Source organism: Catharus ustulatus, chromosome 15 (assembly GCF_009819885.2).
Source record: "Catharus ustulatus isolate bCatUst1 chromosome 15, bCatUst1.pri.v2, whole genome shotgun sequence".
Taxonomy (NCBI): domain Eukaryota; kingdom Metazoa; phylum Chordata; class Aves; order Passeriformes; family Turdidae; genus Catharus; species Catharus ustulatus.
The window spans coordinates 13618543-13639080 of NC_046235.1; positions in this window are offsets into that span (position 1 = coordinate 13618543).

Genomic DNA, 20538 nt, shown 5'->3' on the forward strand with positions numbered 1-20538 from the left:
ACTCCATGTTGCTCCAGCTTCATTACAAGGATGACACCCTTCCCACCTTCCTTCTTACACAGAGCTACTCTGTTTTATTGCAGACATTTGCTCCTGATGAGTGGGATGGGTTTAGTGTGCAAGAACCAAGAACAGGTTCTCCTAGGAGCAGAGAGGTAGCTTGAGACTGACCACTCCATCAAAATCCTGACAATTTCCACCCTGGGATTCTACACTTAGCATTACTTCCCATTTCTCTTCTGTCCATCCCCACCTCTCCTCCATCTGCACATCAATACTGCCAGTCTCTCCTCTCCAGGACCTGGAATGGGCTCTGGGTTTGTACATGGTGTTCTCTTAAAGCAGATAAGTCTCTACCACCACATAGCTTTGAAAGCAAATTAACTTTGGGATGGGGCAGAGGTGTGAATCCAGCTCCACCCTGGCAGAAGTGATCCCATAACCCTGGGAGCTACAGCCCTGAAAAGTGCTGGGTTACCTGCTGTTCCCAGAGCACTTGGACTATCTCCCTGTTCCTGGTGTGCACTCCTCTCAGGGAGGTATTTCTGTCTGGCTGCCAGGAGAAAATCTGGGGTAGGGATGGAGAGGGGCAGAGTGCTGGGAGCCACCTCCATGGAGTGAATCCCCTGCTGAACCTGAGAGAAGGGACAGCTGTCTCTGGAGCAGTGTGACTGCAACCCTCATCCCCAGAAGGGTAATCACACCCCTCCTCACCCACCAACATGCATACACAGATATTGAGATGCCTTAGATTGCCCAAATTAGCTGTCAAGGTACCTTCCTATTCCTGAGGATCATTGGGGTATAAAGCAACAGCCGCAGTGTGTTCATTACTCTGCAGGGCTGGTTTAACATGCTCTCTGGATCCCTCAAGCAGTAATTCCTTCCCTGTTTGAGCTGGCATCAAAATTAATGGCGTGTCGTGTTCTATAAGTCCTGACTTTTCAGATGAAAGGTACATGGAGTTGTTTGCATCAGTGTTACAGTGTAATAAATCAATGCTTTCCCTTTGCAAGGATTTCAGACGATTTCACAGCTTGCTCGCAGGAGCTCAAAAGACAACTTCTCTGCCAGGCCATTGGCCCATTAAAAAAAAAGAAAAAAGAAAAAAGAAAAAGTTTACATTAAAAAGGAAGAAGAGGGGAAAGCCCAACATTTAATTATTTAATTGCAGGATTGTTGCCTGCTTCATGTAGGATGCTGGGGCCAGAGCAGCAATGCCAAGGTTTCCTCAGGACCCATCTCACAGCCACAGGGAGCACGTTCCCTGTGCCAGGGAGGCTCTGGACAAGGCCAGCAGAGGCTGGGATGCTCTCACTGCATCAAACAGGAGCAGAGACAAAAGCAGAGTTTCCCTTCTTACTGCCAGACTCTAAAACAAACTGCTCCCAATTTCCAGAACAGCAGGAAAAAGGAAGAGCAAGGCCAGGACAGCACCCAGCAAGTTCCCAAAATGTGCCCACACAGTTGCTGTCCCAGCTTTTCTGAAAGCTGCTGCCCACAGAGCAGTTCACTCACTTAGTGACATCTTTACCAAGTAAAACTTAAATTCCTCTGCTCCCAGGAGCACACGTGAAAGACTGGAAGAGGCTGAACTTGAAAGGGGAGCCGTTTTATTGCCTCAGATTAGCTCAAACTGCGTGACGAGCTTTCCTCACTTCAAAACCAATGTTGTTAACCTTGAAATCTGCATTATTAATATTTCAACATGAGTCCCATCAGGAGCTGCTGCAAGAGCTCTCCTGGACTCGTGACAGCTCGTCCTGTTTGATACTAATCATATATGAATGCATGAGTTAAGAAGACATCATTAAAAGTACATTAAGTTTAATTATGCTAGCAGCCACAGACAGTGGGAGCATGGGCTTAATGCAGAATGCATAATTAGATCAGCCCTAATCCATTAGATCCATATTTGTTAAAGAAAATGCTCCTTGTCTATAAGTGTCACTGCAAAGTGATCCATAGGGTTTGGAGGCACAGCACCATTTTTGGGGGGCTATTCCCTCCCACTCCTCTGCTCTCCTCCCTGCCCATCACCCCTGTGCACACAGCTGAGCCCTCACTCAGCTCCTGGCATGTTCAGTTTAACAAAAGCACACAAAACCAAAGAAAGAGATCCCCTGTCCTGGCAGCCAAGCCCTGGAGAGGTGGTTTAAGATATGGACCAGATTCCCTTTGCAGAGGGTCTGTAGATGCAGGAATGCACCCAGTCCCAGCTGGAGCAGAGCAGCCATGCTCAGGGATGGAAAAGGATGATGCCTTTGCACAAACTCCAGGAGCACAGGATGCAGAGTGGCTCAGGACAAATGTCCAAGGAGAACAAAAAAGACAAAAGTAAACCAAAATATGAATGCAAAAGTGTTCCAGATCCTTCTGTGGTTGATCCAGCTCTCTCCACTAGCACCAGGAGGGTGCTGGCATGGCAGAAGGAAAGGTGACACATCCCTTTTGCCAGCAGCACAGCCCTGCAATCCACCCACTGCATTGCTCTGCAAAGCCAGAGTGTTCACAGGAAACCACCAGCACCAGTGGGAGCTGTGGGTTGTCACCCCCTCTTCACTCCACAGAATGGGTAACTGGTACCAGCAACCCCACACACCCCCAGGCAGCCTCACCATGGCAGGGACACCAGATCTGCCAATGCCTGACCCCACAGGTAATCAGGCTGCTGTGGTTTGGTGATTCTCAGTGGAGTGTGGTGGATTCTGCAGCCCAGTGCTTGTTCTATGGAGTGATTTCAGCAACACCTCCAGCCCAGACCCCATGGCAGTGGCCACAGCCTGGGCAGGGCATTTCCAGCTCCTTGGGGCATTCCCAGAGGAGATGGACCAGCAGCCCTTGAGGTCCCATGCCCACTGCCACCCTGCCCTCTGCAGAGGGGTGAATTCACAATGAGCCTTCACCTGTCACAGGTTGGTCACACTCATTGTCCAGAGTGACTCAGCTCCAGCTGGATGTGGGGAGGCTCTGTGGAAACTGAGGTCCCAGTCCCACTGAGTGGGGATTTCAGCTCATGTCCCCTCCAGGCTGGAGACAGAGCAGGCTGGACAGGGGAAGAGGTCAAGGCCATGTGTGACATGGGAGAGAGAACAGGAGCAGTTGTGGATTGGGAGGGAGCCCCAGAGCCCTGTGCTTGCTGCTGCTCATCACAGCCAGGGGACACTTAACAGCTCGAGCAAGCCCTCTAACACCTGCCTAAGTGCTGAATATTATTGCTATTAAAAGATAATGGCCTCTCACTGCCTTTCCTCTGTAGAGCTGGATAGCGGCTGTGGTTGGAAGCCACAGCACAGAGCACAACCCCACAGGCAGGGCAGAGGGACAGGATTAAAATCTTCTGACAGTACCATTGACAGCCAAGGGCCAGCTCCAAACAGAGCACAGTTACTGCTGGACAACAACTGAGATTTACATGAAGAGTTCTGAATAAATCAACTGCTAAAGGGCTTTTTGATTCATTTATTTGCTTTTATTTTGGAGAAAGTCCCTTCCAGCCCATTTTACCCATATTTCATCTTCATCCTTGTCACCCTATCCCATCTCCAGGCTGCTCATGCAGACCAGGGTGACACAGGGAGGTTGGTCTATGCCATGGGGTCCAGGAGGGGATGGGAGCAGGGTCAGCACTCCAGGGGTCCCCTTTTTGCCCCCATTTTCAATGCTGTGGGTCACCAGTGCCGTCCTGCCCACAGGATCCCTCTCTCAAAGGGGGTTTGAGGAACCCCTGGGTGTTCTCCTTGCCACAGAGGTGGTTTCCATGCCCTCTGTTTTTTAGGGCTTTTAACTGACAGAGCTCATCAGCACCTCTAATGTCAATCTAATAAACATGGGGAAAGACTGGCTAAAGGCTGCTGTGATTTTCTTTCCCATTTGTGTGCTGAAGTCCTGGTTCAGCTGAACAGGAGGATACAAGATGAAGACTTGGGAAAACTTTTTTCCTCTAAGGAGGCAGTTGAATTACAGTGAGTTGTGTATACTCCTAGCTCCTGATGGACTTTTAGAGTGGGGGACATTTGGGGAAATATTGGAAGCAATCTAACCTCACCAGGTCTTTTAGAAAAAGCATTGATCTCCCTAAATGGGCAGGGATTGATATGTTCAAAGTGAGCATTGTGTGCATGCTTGTTTGCACTGTGTGCATCTACGTGCCATTTGAAAGTAAAGAAGAAACCCCTTTAAAAAAATCAAATATGAGCACAAAGATCAGCTCTGTGCAGAAAGAAATCCGGGGACCTTTATGTCCTCATCAATGCCCTTTGGTGTGATAATCCATATGGCAAGATGAAAGGATAACCCCTGGTGCTGTTAATTGCTCTTTCCAAAGGAAAGCAATTAAACCACTGCATTCACTGAGCAATCAAAGGGAAATCTAAGTTAACCCCTCTGTGGCCAGTTTGTCCCAGCCTGAGCTCTGGCCCTCCCGATGGGAGATGGGTTATAGCTGCAACTGTGGCAGTCATAAGCCACACACTTTCAGAGATTTGTAAGCAAATTCGAGGCTCTAACAACCCTCTCTGAGATCCCACCAGACATCTGGCAGAATTCAGCAAGATGTCACATCTCTCAATCTCTGCTGCAATATATTTTGACAGGATCCTGACACAGCCACATGACCACAGTGTGATCAGCTTTTAGGTTTCATATGAAGTGTTTTCACTCTGGTGTAAGAGAAATCTCCCCACCCCTCACAGAACATATGCCACATTTTTAGTATATTTGCTGATTAACTAGAAAGCAGGAAGAGAGCTTGAACACTGCTCCAGCGATTCCTGGATCCTCATTTAGAACAATTGGCATAGAAAGGGTTGCATCTCCTGTTCTTTAAAAAAAAAATGCAAACAGAAAGAGTCTCATGGGGTGCTCCATGTTAAGTTCAGGTGGAAGGACAGGTCGTGGCTCCCTGAGGGTTCCCCTCTTCTACAGTCAGCAGGTCACCCCATACCCCTGTGTGTTTCTTGAAGGGGCCAAAAAGACCATTCAGGAAAATGTTTTCAAGCTCAGGAAATGCAAAGCCCATTTGTGTGGTTTTGCAGCAATGCTCTGAGTCCAGCCTGCTAGGTCCTGTAATTAGCTGTGACTCCAGGACAGCAGCTCTGCCTCTCTCCCCAGGCACAGGGATGACTTTCCAACTCAGGACCCTCATCCCTGCTGTTCCCAGAGTTGCCTGATGCCACACACAGCACCACAGGTGGCACAGTGGGTGTAAGGTCCGTGCCTGGAGCTTGGTGGAGAGAGGATTAACACCCCAACCACGAGCTGCAAAGCTGGGCTGGACTGGGAGGAACTGGGAGATTACCAGGAGCAGCAAAAGTGTGCTGGGAGAGCTAAGGGAGGGTTTTGCTGGGAGAGCTAGGGCAGAGGCATGGCTGGGATTTTGGAATCTGTCACTGCCTGCATCCTCTCCTGCAGCTATGGGGAAGATGGGAAAAAAGACACTCGCTTGCTTTTAATACCACGGGTAGGAGGGGAAACTCTCAGTGCCTTCCTCCTTCTGGCTCCTGAGCTGCTCTCCAAGCAGTGTGTAGGAAGGAAAGCTTCCTTATCCCAGCCTGTGGGACTGGGCTTAATCCCTTCAACAGCACCGAGTTCTTCAGCTGCTGACAGAAACAGGAGGCTGCTGGGCTGGAATAATGGGAGGGAGATTAAATGGGGTCAAAAGAGAGCCTGAAAACTGCTGAATTATGTGTCTGGGGCTTCATAAGAGACTGGTGAAAAGGGGAGGGGCATGACATTAACATTAACAGGAATTAGGACACTGCAAAGGGAGACTTTCTACCACTGAGCAGAGGCAAAACTCCAAAATGCATGCCCTGAAATGAGCAAAACCAATAACTTTGCAGGCCAGGATTACTTTGGTTTTTGTTAACTGTAGTGCATCAGGCTGTGTTGTGTGCCAGGAAGAAAAGATACAGCCTCACTCCAGGCCAGGAAGAAACAACCAAACTCGAGCAAGCAGTCTGCAAAGCAGAGAAAAAACCCTGTGTGCTCCCCCAAAGATAGATCCTGACAGACTGCTGTGATTTGTTTTGTTGGTCTGTTTTTCTTCTGAAGCTGCTTGTGTTTCTAAGGGAGGGAGGTGTGGTAGGTTTAATGTAAATGAGCTTCACAAAAACATTTGATTTTGTGGGGGAGCTCATTAGCTAAAACGAAGCCTATAAAAGAAAAGTTGTCAAAGTGAGACATCTAAAGAGAAGATAATGAGTTGTACTGCAAAGCATAACTGAGTGGAAGGAAGGTACATATAGAGCTTCTCTGAAAGATTTATCTTGCAACCACTGTTAAATCACATGAAGAACTGAAAAACTTTAAATTTGGGGAATAGACAGGATGAAAGGCTGTGGTTTGACATCATGATTGAGGGACTGACTGCAAGACTCCCTAGTGCTGGGAAGAGCAGATGAAGATCTGGGTTTGCTTGCTGATCACAATGAGGATGTTTGCCCCTAATGGGACAGTACCCCGTGCAGTCATTAAAAGATGAAGTTAAAAAAAAACTCCAATCACATTCAAGGGTCACAGCAAGAATTCTGTGTGGGAAAAACCTCTGGTGATACCAAAAATATGCACAATCCTGGCCAGCCATCATGGGGAAAGCTGACCTGAAACTGGAATAACTAGGAATGAAATATTGCAGAAAATACTTTCCAGCCTCACTTATGTTCGTGCCTACCAGCAGCGCAGTGGCCACTGTCACCTGAAGAGCCTCTATCTATGAAATGCCTTCTCTGAGCTGTCCCAGGGGTCCATAATCTTATTTAGAAAGTTATTGAGCCACGGGGAAGAAGGTTTTTCCCTCCATGGAAAAGTGTAACATTGGTATTTGCACCACTCAATTAGAGGCTTGTCTGAAGTTTCTTCTGTCTTCACTCAGATTAGGATTAAAAACACGAAGGAGACAAATTTTCTTGTGTTCGGGCTTGGCTGTTTGTTAGATCTTATCTAAAGTTCAGAGAGTTCTGCAACACTTCTAACCACCAGCTAAAAGCCAGCAAAATGGAGGTAAACCAAGCTAGCTACAAGGTCTCTTAAAACTAAACAATCCAATAGAGAATTAACACCTATATTATTTATACTTTTGAGCCAATATCCAAACTCCTGTGACCCACAGTGCAGCACAAACTGTCCAACCAGAAATTACTGCCTGAAACCAGGAAGAGGGAAGAACATCTAACATACTCCATCCTGTCCCGTATCTATTACTATATCACAAAAACCTCTAATTTAAAACCCTTCACCATGTGAAATCACACACTTCTATTTTGCTACACACCCATGATTTTAACTCCATCACTCAAATTTGGAGCCTTCTCCAAGGCCTCAGGTCAAAAGCAGTGTTTTCCAGAGGGGTCAGTGCCAGAAAACACAGAAAGCTCAAAAATCCCAGATTTCTGGGATCCAACAGAAAAACTGGCCCAAAGTTGTATCTCCAAGAAGTTTTTCAGCCTGCCTGGGAAATCTGCTGTGAAAATTGGGAAGGGGAGGGAAGCAAGACGGAGAAGGGGCCAAGGACACTTCTAGCTGGTAGACAAGAGCAAGTAAGAGAGGAGAGGATGATAAAACAGATGCTGGTGCATAATGAGTAGCTCCAAGGAGCCGTGCTGGAGCAGCTCCCTGCTCAGCCAGAGCAGAGGAGTGGGAAGTGCTGGGGCGCTCCGGAGGTGTCACTGTTGGGATTGAATACGAGGTGTCACTGTTGGGATTTAATGAGCTTCAGCTGCTCCCTGCAAACGTGCCTGGCTGCCTCCAGAGCTGCCAGCTATGGAACTGGGACATTGCTCCTGCCTCTCTTGTCAGCAGCTCCCGAAGGTGAGAGAAAATTCATATGAGCACCAGGTTTGCTGTCTCCGAGAGGTGCTGGGATGAGAACAGGAATCCTCGGAAATCCTGTCGGGCTGACACGTGGGGCTCCTCCCACGCTTGGCAGGGAGGGAAAGCTTCAAAGCATGATTTGTCCAGGAATAAGAAAGCATCTTTGGGCCAACTGGCTTGGAGACAGCGAGGTGCAACAAGGAAAACATGATATGGGTTTGTTAGTTCTGTACTAGAAACTGGCTTGTAATTACTGCTTTTGGCCACCTCTGGGTGGATTGTGTGCTGGAGTGGGTTGTTTTTACACTGCCCTGGATGTAAATTGTGGAGCAGCAAGCTTTGAGTGAGGTGTTTCAGAAGAGCTGGGGGATGTGTCACCATAGGTGAGGGGGTGTCTCCTTGCTGCTCAGATCCAGAGGTGCTGCACATTCCCAGTGCACCTCTCATGGCAGTCATGAAGCTCTGAGCAGTCTTGGGAGGAGAGGAGATGTCCAAAGTGCAAGTTACCCTGGAAGTGTTTGGGTGCTCCTCCATGGCTTACATCAGTGCTTGCTCAGTTTCTGAGGTTTTTTCATTTTCACCCATTTTAAGAGAGAAAACATTCCAAGGTTTTTCCCTATACTCTAGTCCCGGGCACTCTGAGACTGATGAGAGGTGTCCCCTCAGGGGATGTGAGAGAGCAAGCCCAGCTCTTGAGGGACCTGTGGTACAGAAGTGGCTCCCTCAGCAGGACCAAAAGCATTTGGGCATTGAAAGTCATGGAAGATTATGATGGAATATTTCTGTTATTGGCTGATTGCTTTGTCCTCCTTTGCTGCATGCCATTTGTAGACACAGTTTAAGGAACAATGAATTCCCAAGGTCTCAGCTCCCACCGTGTGCCCTCATCCTGCTAAATGCTGCCAAGGGCAGGGAATCCACTCAGCTGGTGGATATCACACATTCTCCATTTTCACACCCAGCACAAGCCCTCCCTAAGGAGGAGAGGAGTGAGGAGGAAGATCTCATCATGTCTGACTGATGTTTAGAAAACAACTTCGTGTCCCACCAGCACCAAAGTCCCAGGACACATCCTCCTGCTCTAATTTGCACTCACAGCCATGGAGAACTTTCTCTTGCAAGATGAAAGTGGGCTAAAAGCAGCTGAGGGAGGAACTTCAGGAGATAGGAAGGCAGTGTTTGCTCCTCCTGCTCTCACAGCTCAGCCCAGCCCAGCTGCCTGCATGGCAGGGGCCAAACGACAGGATAATTGCTCTCCCTGCAATACACTGACTATGTACATTTAGATTTCAATTAATTTGCTGGCTCTAAACGAACTGCCTCCTATTGCTTTCAGCAATCAAGTCTTGTTAATTGAAAATAGCGTTTATCTTATCTCTAGGAGAAGGCTGGACAAAAGTAGGGCAGCAGAATCCCATGTGAAGGTAGCAGAAAAGTGAGAGGAGGGGGGAGATGAAATGAGGGAAGCGAGCAGACAGGGTGGCCAAGGCAAACAGTTCAGCTTTTCAGCTTTTTAAATTTTTTTTTTTCTCAAAGTCTTCAATTTTTTTAGAGTGTTCCAGTTTGGAAGATGTTTTCTTTATACTCAGATTCATGTAGTCCCACTTCCAGCAGGTTGTGGCTGTCAGTGGGGTTGTGTGTGCTCCTGGGGCACTGGCTCGTGCTGCAAGAGCTCGTGAACACAGGGTCAGGGCTCGTGAACAAAGGATTTGGGCTTGTGAACACAGGGTTTGGGCTCATGAGCGTAGGGTTTGGGCTCATGAACACAGGGTCAGGGCTTGTGAACACAGGGTTTGGGGTTGAGAACACAGGATTTGGGCTCATGAACACAGGGTCAGGGCTTGTGAACACAGGGTTTGGGCTCATGAACACAGGGTTTGGGCTCGTGAACACAGGGTTTGGGCTCGTGAATGCAGGGTCAGGGCTCATGAATGCAGGGTTTGGGCTCATGAACACAGTCAGGGCTCATGAACACAGGATTTAGGCTCGTGAACACAGGATTTGGGCTCATGAACACAGGGTTTGGGCTCGTGAACACAGGGTTTGGGCTCGTGAACACAGGATTTGGGCTCGTGAACACAAGGTTGGGGCTCATGAACACAGGGTTTGGGCTTGTGAACACAAGGTTGGGGCTCATGAACACAGGGTTTGGGCTCATGAACACAGGGTTTGGGCTCGTGAACACAGGAGCAAGACATGTGAACACAGAGTCAGGGCATGTGAACACAGGGTTTAGCTGTCTCTGACACCTGGGGCTGCTGCAGCACAGGATGAGTCTCACACAGGTAACCCTGAGCACAGGAATTGTATTTAAAGCATTTCCTCGGGTGCTGGGTGAACCCCAAGTAGTTGATCACCCTGTCTTTGTTTCCACAGGGACAGCCACAGGAGAAACAGTGACTGAAATGTCAGCAGTGTCCCAAAAATCAAACAGTACCCAAAGCCCACCTCCTGCTCCCTTTCCCAAGGAAAGCCCTTTCAAAAGAAGACTGCCAGCCTTGCTGTACTGTTTGAAGAATGATCCCAGTTTCTTACCTTTAAATTAAGTTGCAGAGTAAGTCCTTAAGACATGAGATCTAGCACAGGTTTGGGTTTTATTTTTTCTTTTTCCTGCTCTGATTATTTAAACCCTCTCTGAGTTTCCCCCCATTTGAACCTAATGTTATCTCATACACACAGTCGTCATCTCATTAAAGGGAAATCAGAGGAACTGACTTCAATAAATGTTAACACCCTGTGTGAAAAATCTGGCAATTAAAGCTTCCTGCCCCTAGACCTTTGCAAGTGACACATGGCAAATCCCCTTCAGTCTTTAATAAGAGCAGCTCATCAAAGGATGGTGGCACGTGGGAGTGGGACAGGAGGCAGGGGAAGGGAAGAAACAGGAGCACCAAAACTGAAAGGGACTGAGAGACAAAAGCTGATCCTCCTGCCAGAAAGTGAGGAGAGAAAAAGCATCATTAGAGGAGCCTGATAGGCCCAGCTCGTTCTGGAGCAAGGGAGGCAGGATGGAGCTGGGTCCGACCAGGCAGCATCATTTCACAGGGACCCCCAAGTACAGTTCTGACAGGATTTTTGTGCCTGATGCTGATCTCACAAGGCAGAATGTTCTAGAGAGAAGCAAGCAGGGCCATGGACCAGGCTGGCAGCTCTTCTGTAGACCTGAGAGTACATCCTCAAGATAAAAATATCTGCAGGGTAAATTCACCCTCCTTGCTACCTTTTGATAACAACCTGTCCAGGGATAATCACTTCTAATACTGTTTATCTGGAGAAAAAGTTTGGATTTTATTTCTGGATGGGGAGAATTGGGTGGATTTTATCACTGTTTATCACCAGTGAGAAGGAGATGTACTAACCAGGTGTTCAACTTCCCTGTAATCAGATGGAACCTCTCAAGATTTCTTGCTCCTTCTAACTCCTTTTGAAACCTTGAACATGTTTTCTGAGCTATCACCTGATATTTGTACAAATGGAAATTATGATCTTCATTCCCATTCCCTTATGACTCATCTCAAAAGCATATAAAGTAGCAGAAGCATCTTGGAAAAAAGGTACAAAGTATATATTGTAGTGGTTTTTATGACCTAGACTCTGACATTTCTTAATCTGGGGCTAAAAGCTTTCTTTTTGCTTTTTTTCCACTTCATTATCTAGTTCTTCCAGGATGGCAAGAGATGAAAGAGATCTTGTGACAGAAACCACTGATTTTGTGCACAGACAGGTGAAACTCCAGCAGTGAGGAACTGATGATGGACTGGAACTCATTAGCATGAAAATCCTCAGGTGCCTTATAAAGCTTCTCCTCTGAGCCTGCTGAAGTGATAACTTCACTGGAAGAGATTTCTCTGAACAGGAATGGCCAGCCTGGGACTGTTGGTTTGATTGGGTGCACTGAAGCTTCATATCACACCTGAAACACAATCTGTGGAGCCAAAAAAAGTTTGTTAGGAGACCAAGACAGGAGGTTGTGGTGCAGCTTGGCATTTGCCCAGTGTGAGAAACAAGTGAAGCTGAAAATGGAGAGTGTGGCAGCTAGAGGAGAGACTTGCTCTGGGCAGGCTGGGGAGCCCAAAATGATGCAGAGCAACTGAAAAAAGGAAAGATTAAGGTAGGTCTTGGATAGGCAGCTGGGATAGCATTGCCTCTTCCCCTCCAGAGGGGAGGTGTCTATGCACAAAGCTTGGGAGCCTTGTGAAGAGGGGTCACTGCCTTTGTTTGCCTCCATGAGCACAGAAATGCTACAGGAAGAATTTTATATTGAGGGCTGGTGTCCATTCTTGGGGAACCCAGACTTCACCTCCTCCTGTATTTACATAGTTCCTGTGACCATTTCTTCCATCCCTGTCTCTCCTGTTACACTTTTTCCTGTCTGGAGACCTAGTTTCACTGGATAGTTGTCCTTTTTGCCAAAGGGAGGTGTCTCCTGGCCAGTTCCTGGTGCAATGGGCACACAGCCAGCTGGCAGCACATCCCATCCTTCCAGACCTCTAGCTCTCTCCTTGACATCTAATATCCACTCAGGTTCAGCACTCTGCTAAGATTCAAGCACTATTTGTCCTTCTTGGTCTTTAGGGAAGATAGATCTCTTGTATTCAGTTTGCTGACACTGAGGCCAGAGCACAGCCTGTTTTTGGTGACACTGATGCTGCTCCACGTGCTGCAGAAGTGAAGTGCTGTGCTTGTGAAGGAGGTGAGAGGCCACATTTCTTCAGCAGGATCTTTGAGACCTTGAGTGCACCCAGACTCACCCAAAACTTGCACAAACACCAGCTCTGCACTGGGGACAAAGCCCAGTAGAGGAGCCCAGGCAGCACAATGCTCTCTCCCCTCCCATCCAACCCCAGCTCCAAGTGCCCCACTTGGGACCCCCATTCCCAGCACTCCCCAGATTTCTGTCCTGCAACAGCTGCTCACATAAGGATAACTAAGCCAGGAGGGTCCCTGCCTGCTGGGTGGCCCAGACCCCTCCTAAGCCATTTTACAGAAGGCTTTTGTTCTGGCTTTGCTATTGCAGAGATTGTCAGCCCACATTAGCAGGCGTGAGGGGATGCTCAGCGCTGGTCACACACAGCCTGCACCATGAGTGCCTTTGGCTTCAGACCCACATGAGCAGTCCAAGCACCTCGAGTCTCCTGTCCTCCAGATTGTTCTTGGCACAAGCCTTTCCTTTTCAGGGAAAAACAGTCCATGGGCTTTTTATCACACTGCCAGCCTTGCTCCAGCCCCCATGACTCTGGTTCTTCTGTGGCTGCAGCAGAGTTTAATTTCCAAGGCAATTCAGTTTTAGGCAAAAAGCAATCTCAGCACCCCTGCCTGCTGCCACTTGCCTGCAGCATCCCGCCTCAGCTGCTGGAGGGAAAACTCAGCTGGGACCCCTGGGGAAGGCACACGGGCCAGGAACTGCAGGAAGGCGAGGTGTTTGATGTTTGCTTTATTTATTTATGTAGCAGCCACCATCTCCTCGAGCGTCCCTTTCTGCCAGGGAGCGATAAGCTGCTCCCGGCTCCTGCCTGCCCTCCCCTGCTGGCTCCATTTTCTGCCAGGCTCCATCTCGTTAGCATGCACCAAAAATCCCCCACTCACATCCCTGCCGGGCTGCCCTCCCTGCCCTGCCTCCGAAACACTGGAGTGCCATGGAAACGGCAGAGTGTGCAAGGGACGGGGTCCAGGGATGCCCTGGGTAGCCACAAGACAAAGATGCAGCTTCAGAATTAAATTCCCCACTGCCCTTCTCACAGCTGAGCTGAGTATGGTGTACTGTACAAAGCAATTTAAATATGTTTAATTAAATCAACTTGCTTGCATGGTGCTGGTTTGCAGCTGAAGGTCAGTGATTCACAGCTGGAGCTGCACCAGGGTGACTGAGGGCTGAGTCCAACAGGCCCCATCCTTGGATCTCCTTCTTCTGCATCATGGGTGGGAGCAAACCCTTGACATGGGCCCTGCAGTGGGCTTAAACTTCATATTGCTCTCCTGCCCACTGCAGCTCACAGCACCCTTGGTTCCCCATGGTCCAATACACACTAAAGCCTCAGAGTCTGCCAGGGGCTGGGTGTCACCAGGGGTGTGCCAGGTGCTGCTCCTGCATCCCACATCTCCCCTTGCTCCATGCCCAGGTGTGCCCATCCAGGCAGAGCTCTGCCAGGCGCTGCTCCTGCATCCCACATCTCCCCTTGCTCCATGCTGCTGTGTGTCCATCCAGGCAGAGCTCTGCAGGTGCTGCTCCTGCATCCCACATCTCCCTTTGCTCCATGCTGCTGTGTGCCCATCCAGGCAGAGCTCTGCAGGTGCTGCTCCTGCATCCCACATCTGTGGTTGCTGCACACTGCGATGCCCCCGCTGTTCCTTTACTTCTCCCAGCACGCTGCAGCTGAGCAGCCAGGGGAGAGAGGTACACAGCTGGGGAGGATCATTTCTAAAAGGGGGTTGGTAGCGATTTCCATCACAGCAGCAGGCTCAGTGTGCTGAAGAGCAGGGAAAGCAGTTTATCCAGGGTACAGGGAGGAGGATGCCATCGCCCAGGCAACAGCTTTGTTTGCCTCCAAAATACCAACCAGGTTATGGCAGAGCCTTTCCCATGGGCCAGGCCAGCACCAAGGGGACATTTATTATCATGCACGGGCTGGTGTCTTGTGGGGATCTCCAGGAACACCTCTCTGGTCACTGAATTAACAGCAGCCCTCTTGTGTAACCAGGAGCTGCTGGCTGCAGACACCAGTCCTGCCCTGGCTGCAGCTGAGCCTCCACCCCAGCCTGGCCACCCTGGGCAAGCAGCCCCACTCTCACAGTGCCTGGGAGCAGTGTTGGACAGGGCTGGAGAGGGCACAGCTCCTCACAGGCAGCTATAATTAATATCTGGAAGCTGCTGGCTGCTCTGGCAATCCCAAGCTATCCACGTTGTGCCTCTGCCATTCACGTCCCTCCTGCTTTGTGAAGCATATTTATTATTATCTTTATTAATTACATACTGTGGTGCACTTAAAATAGGGAGAAGGGGGAAGGTATGGCCAGTACTTTCCCACCATGGAAAAGCAAAATGCTACATTTTGTACTTGTTGAAAGTAAAAAAAAAAATCTTTCATTTCATGGAGTGTGAGATGCATTACTAATTGCACAATTATTTTGTTCCGTGGCACTCGCAAAACAGAACTTGGAGTGCTTTCAGCAAATTCTGGTGTTGAGGAAATAATGACTTGGGTGTTTTAAAAAAGTACTAAATTACATGCTCTTCCTTTATGACAGTCATTTCTTGGGTTTCTAGGATATTTCTGCCCTAACCCTTCTAAAGATGTAAGAAGCAAAGCTCTGCTGCATTAGCAACGTGCCAGTGTGGATGCTGAGGGAAGGAAGGGGCTGAGCAGGAGCTGCTCCCTGCACACCTCCCAGCACCCCAGGCAGCAGCTGAGCCCCTCTCTGACAGGGGCCAGGCTGCAGGGGTCACTTGCTTCCCCTGGAAGGATGGTCTCATGAAGGCTGGATGACACTTGACACTCAAAACTCATCCTGTGCCCTGCAGAGGTGCCAAAAACATCAGCAATGCAAACAGCTGGAGCAGCTCCTGCTCCCAGGGGGGCGATGCAGGTGCTCCAGCTGTCCAGGACAAAGCTTGAGCAGTGGAACAGAGAAGGACAATGGGTGTTTGCATTCAGTGAGAGGGATGGGGTGGAGCTGGAACAGGGCAGATGAGTTCCTTTCACAAAGGGTGCACAGACTGCAACATGGAAATGCTCCTGGGGAGGTGGATTGTCCACATCTTTAATTGTCACATTAATCGTCACATATTTAGAGGCCCTAAAAGTTCTCCTGAGAGGTGTGTTAGCCCCCCTCTGCAGTGCTGGGCTGCAGTGTGTCCTTCCTTCCTTCCATGGCTGCTCTGTGCCAGCCCAGCCTGCACCAGATCTAGTCGAGACAAACTCAATTTAATAAACTGTAAAACTAATGACATTGAAAATAGTTCTATGGGCTTCTTTCCTGTGTGTTCCTCCCATCACACACATAAAAATCCAAGTGCTGGCCAGCCTCAGGTCTCTCTTCCAGCTCTGCCCTGGGCTGAGGCTGAGGCTGTGCCTGGCAGCAAGAGCAGCACGGATGAGCGAGAGCAATCTCACTCAGCTCAGCAGGTAAGCACAGATGTTTGGAAAACTAACCTCTTCAAGATGAGAAGGAAAATAAGTCTGTTTCAGTGAGATTGATCTGCTGACACCAACAGAGCAATCAGCTGGACTTCTTGGAGAGCAGCAACAAACAGCAAATTAGAAGGTGCCAGCCTGCTGAGAGTTCAGGCAAATTAGAAAGCAGAATGTGATCTCAGCAGTGGCTGGGCTAAGGCAACTCCTTGTGGCCCTGCAAGCCAGCTCCTGGCTCTGCCCTGGTGGCCATGGCCACATGCCAAGGTGAGGCAGCCATGGCCATGGTGCACTCTGTGGGGATGCTGCACCAACAGCAGCCACAGGAACCTTCAGGCCAATCTGTTCCTCCTGCCAGCCAAAACTTTGACTTCCTGTCAATCAGCTGTATTCTTGAGCAATCTCTGCTTCTCTCAAAAGACTTTGAAATGCAGCTACAACTACAAACACCAAAATGGCAGCACCTGGTGTGCAGCAGGAGAGCTGGGCAGGCTCTGCAGATCTGGATTTTCCTAAATGCCCCCCAATTCCACCTAACTGTGCTGTTTCTCAGTCTCTCCTGACAGCGAGAGGAGTGAGCTGTGTTCAGAGTCAATCATTCCCACAGGAGGTCAGGGGGCAGCTCCAGCTGCTGTCACAGACTGTGAGGCTCTGATGACAGATGCTTCCACCAAGGCACAATATTTCAGGAGCTGTTGTTTAGCTGCACTAAGGAGGATCTGAGCATCCCAGAGAAACTCTGGCTTTATCTTTAAATGCTGACCTAACATACACTTGAAATTCCGATCCCACGGGAATGATGGTGCCGATGGTTTCCTCCACCAAACCTGAAATGGCTCCAGATGAGATGGGTAATTAACATTCCTGCTAAAGCCCTCAGAATAAAAAAATCCCAGATTGTAACAGCACAGAACATCACCAAGAAGCACAGATTGACAGTCAAACTCTGCTCAGGTAAAGACAATTACAGCTGGGGTTTTGTCTTTCTCTGAAGTCACAGAATTTTTAAGAAATGTTTGTCCATTGTTCTAAGGAGACAAAACATCACCTGACATTTCTGAATTCAGTTTAATGAAGTTTGCTTTCATTCCTTCCCCCATTCCTGTTGAATAAAGGCAAACACTCCAGTTTCTCTTGCCACTTCTACCGCAGAAATTAATGCTCCTTTTTGGCTGAAATGTCTGGAAGGAGTTAAGCTACCCCTGAAAATTACTGCAATGCTGGATGTGCAAGACAGGCAAAGTGAAGAGTCTGCTAACAAAGTGGAGGAGGGAGAATGCTTTCAAGTGCTTTATAATTGCTAAGATTTTTTTTAATCCTGTTTACATTTCACTTTGCACATTAAGTTCATAACCATGGTGTGTAACCAGGTGCAGTAGCAATATACAAAATCTTATTAAGAGGAGCAAATTAAGAAGATGGGAGGTTCTGGGATGGGAGTGGAGGGGCATTGAGATGGAACTAGCACCTGCTGATTTTCTTCCTTTCTAACAATATATTGCTTGTCAAGAAACTTGAAGGGGACCAACTTCTGTCAGTTAACGATGCACTTGAGAGAAATAATTGGAATGGAAAATGCAATGGCTCACAGCAATCTCCAGAATCTCCTGGCTCCTTGGCTTTCCATCCAGTGAGCACTGCCTTGCTGCAGCTTGGCATCCTCCTGCTGCTCTCCTCCCCTTGATTTGCTAAATGCAGAGGTTTTTTACAAACCTTAAATACAAAAGGGTCTTGAGCAGTTCTAGCTGGATTGAACTATTGGGTCAGCAGCTTTTCAGCCCTGCCAGGAATGCTCAAAATAAAAGATTTAGATTTGAACCAGGTTGCTAATCGAATGGAAACAAGGATCAGCTGATAACTGGTCTTCCTTTAGGAAGTCTCTCACACTGGTTCTTCCATTTTATCAACCCCTTCATATTGCTAGATGTAGAAATGAAAGTTAAGTGTCATCATCCTTAAAGAGAGAGACAAGTCCTGGAGCCAAGGAGAAGTGACTTGTTAAGATTGCTCAGAAAGAAAAATAAGTGCAAAATCAGAAATTTAATCTTCACCTTGGAATTATTAAAATTCTTATTGCTGCCAGAGGAATAGAAGGGTCTGTACAGAGAAAAACAATGGAGATGTGGGTGTACCTCAGGGTTTACATTTCTGTGGCTTTCCTGTGGTCCATAGGTACCTGCTCCCATGGGCTGGGGTTCATTGTGCACCCTCCCTTGAAGAGTGGATCATGAGAGCCCTCCTTGCATCCCAGCACCTTTGGAAAGGGAGGTCAGGAGCCAAATCAAGAGCTGAACCTGGGGCTGAATCTGGGCTAGAATGTCCTGGCAGGCACTCAGTGAAACCCCCAGCCTGAGGCAGCAGCTGGAGGGCAGGTGAGTTATTCTCAGTCAATTGAAGGATCCCACAGTGCCACTGGAAGCTCTGCTGAGCACCCCTGGGGCAGCCTGGGTGCACCATCCTGCTCCCAGCAAAGCCCCTCAGCCTGGGAAAAGGCACAGGGAAAAGCAGCTGGACCCCATTTCCCTGCAAACCCACATCTGCAAGCCCAGACCTGAGACAGCCCAGGCTCCCCATGAGCTCCTGCAAAATCAAAATTCAGTTTACCACAAGCCCAGCCAGCCTGAGCCTGCTCAGCAGCAGGATCTTTTCCTTAATGTAAGAAAAATCTTCTGCAGGAAAAGGGGAATGTGAGCTTTTTTCTGAGCTGTGTCATCTCTCTCTGCCACCTTTAGCTGAGTGCTGGTGTGGAGGTGCCGGGGGGACTCTGACCTTTGTGGGAAATGTAAAAATCATTGAGGCTTTCATATTGTTTAATATTGCTCATTGATTAGTTCCCATCTCCCTGAAGGCAAGTGGATTTGACTTGGAGCCAGAGCTCAGCAGTACCCAGTGCTGTGGGTGGTATTGAGCTTTCAAAAGAGAGAGAAACCTGACAAAATAAAACACAGAGAATGACTTTCAAAAATAAGGACAAGAAAATTAATAACTTTCAGAGTAGATGTCTTTTTTCCTGACCTGGACTAAAAGCTCACTACCATTTGCACAAAACTTTAACTCCCAGAGACAGTCAAACATTGGCAGCTTATTTCAGCTCCAAATCATGAAATTCATTTGTTGCAGCTACAGAAACATTACATGAGCCTGGCTTTAAATTTTTTTGTGCCAAAAATTGGCTGCATTTGCTGTGCCCACCCCAGAGCAGGCTTCTGTGTGCGCCAGCCCTGAGTCCTCACTGATGATCTGGGATGCTGGTGGCACAAATTCACAGAATTCACAGAGTCACTGTGTTGGAAGATCATCAAGTCCAACCCATGCCCTAACACCTCAACTAGACCATGACACCAAGTGCCACATCCAGTCTTTTTATAAACACATCCAGGGATGGTGACTCCACCACCTCCCTGGGCAGACCATTCCAGTACTTTATCACTCTTTCCATGAAAAACTTCTTCCTAATATCCAACCTGTATTTCCCTTGGCACAGCCTGAGACTGTGTCCTCTTGTTCTGTCAGTTGCCACCTAAACATCCCACCTCTCCCCCTCTTGTCACCAGGAATTCCAAGCCCAGCCTGGGGCAGGCAGGAGGAGGAAGAGCTGCCTGTTCAGCAGAGCAGCTGCCAGGGGAAAGGCCAGCAGAAACAGGGCACAGAGCTCAGGGCAGTTTGCACTGAGGCCAGCACGGCCCCCACGAGGATTTCCTGCTTCTCCAGACCTGGAGCATCCAAGCTCACATAAATCCATAAACCCATCCCTGTGCCAGACAAGCTGAATGAAGCAGAGCTGCTGAGTAAGGAAGGGACCCGTTGAAAAGCCTGTTTAATTGCCTTGAAACTTGTTTTGAGGAACCATAGGCAGTAATCTCCCTTCTAATAAAACAGCCAAGAATAGCCATGTCTGGGCAGCTCTTGCTACTTGATTAATCTCATCCCAGCTCTGGCTGCTTTCTCCCAAAGCTTCTTCCACAAAGCCCTGACTCGCCTCATTCCACTGAGTCATCCACAGCACAGATCCTCTGCTCCCAGGCTGTTTCCTCAGGTTCATTATATTTTTAAAGCCTGGGCTGGTTCTCTTCCTCCCTCTGTGCCCAGCCAAGTAAAGGCTGGGATCTGCTTTATGAAGCCAGGAATCCCGGTAACATCCTGCAGCAGGGACTGGTGTTCTGCACATCCCATGCCATGCTGGCCATGCCACATGAGGAGCAGCAAGTAGGAGGAACACACCATTCTCTTCTGCCCACTCATTCCTTCCTTGGTCCCAAGCTTTTGGGATCTCTGGCATTTTCAAATGCTTGTTACAACCCTGTTTGCTTTAAGGGGTTTGTGCTTTCCTGCTAGGTGAGGTCACTGAAATAACAGCAGTAGATAATGAAGAAATAATGAGCATTAAGAACTACTTTCAAATTAATCACAGCTTTATTTATCTATTTCTAGGTACAACAGCACACCTCCAGGCTCCCTTATCTTTTTGGGTGCACCTGGAACTGTGAAAGCTTTAAACTTGCAAATCCAAAAGCTTTAACAGGGTAAATAGTTTTGCTTCCAACACACCAGTATGGCAATAAAAAAAATAAAGAAGAAGAAGAAAAATCATGTTCTA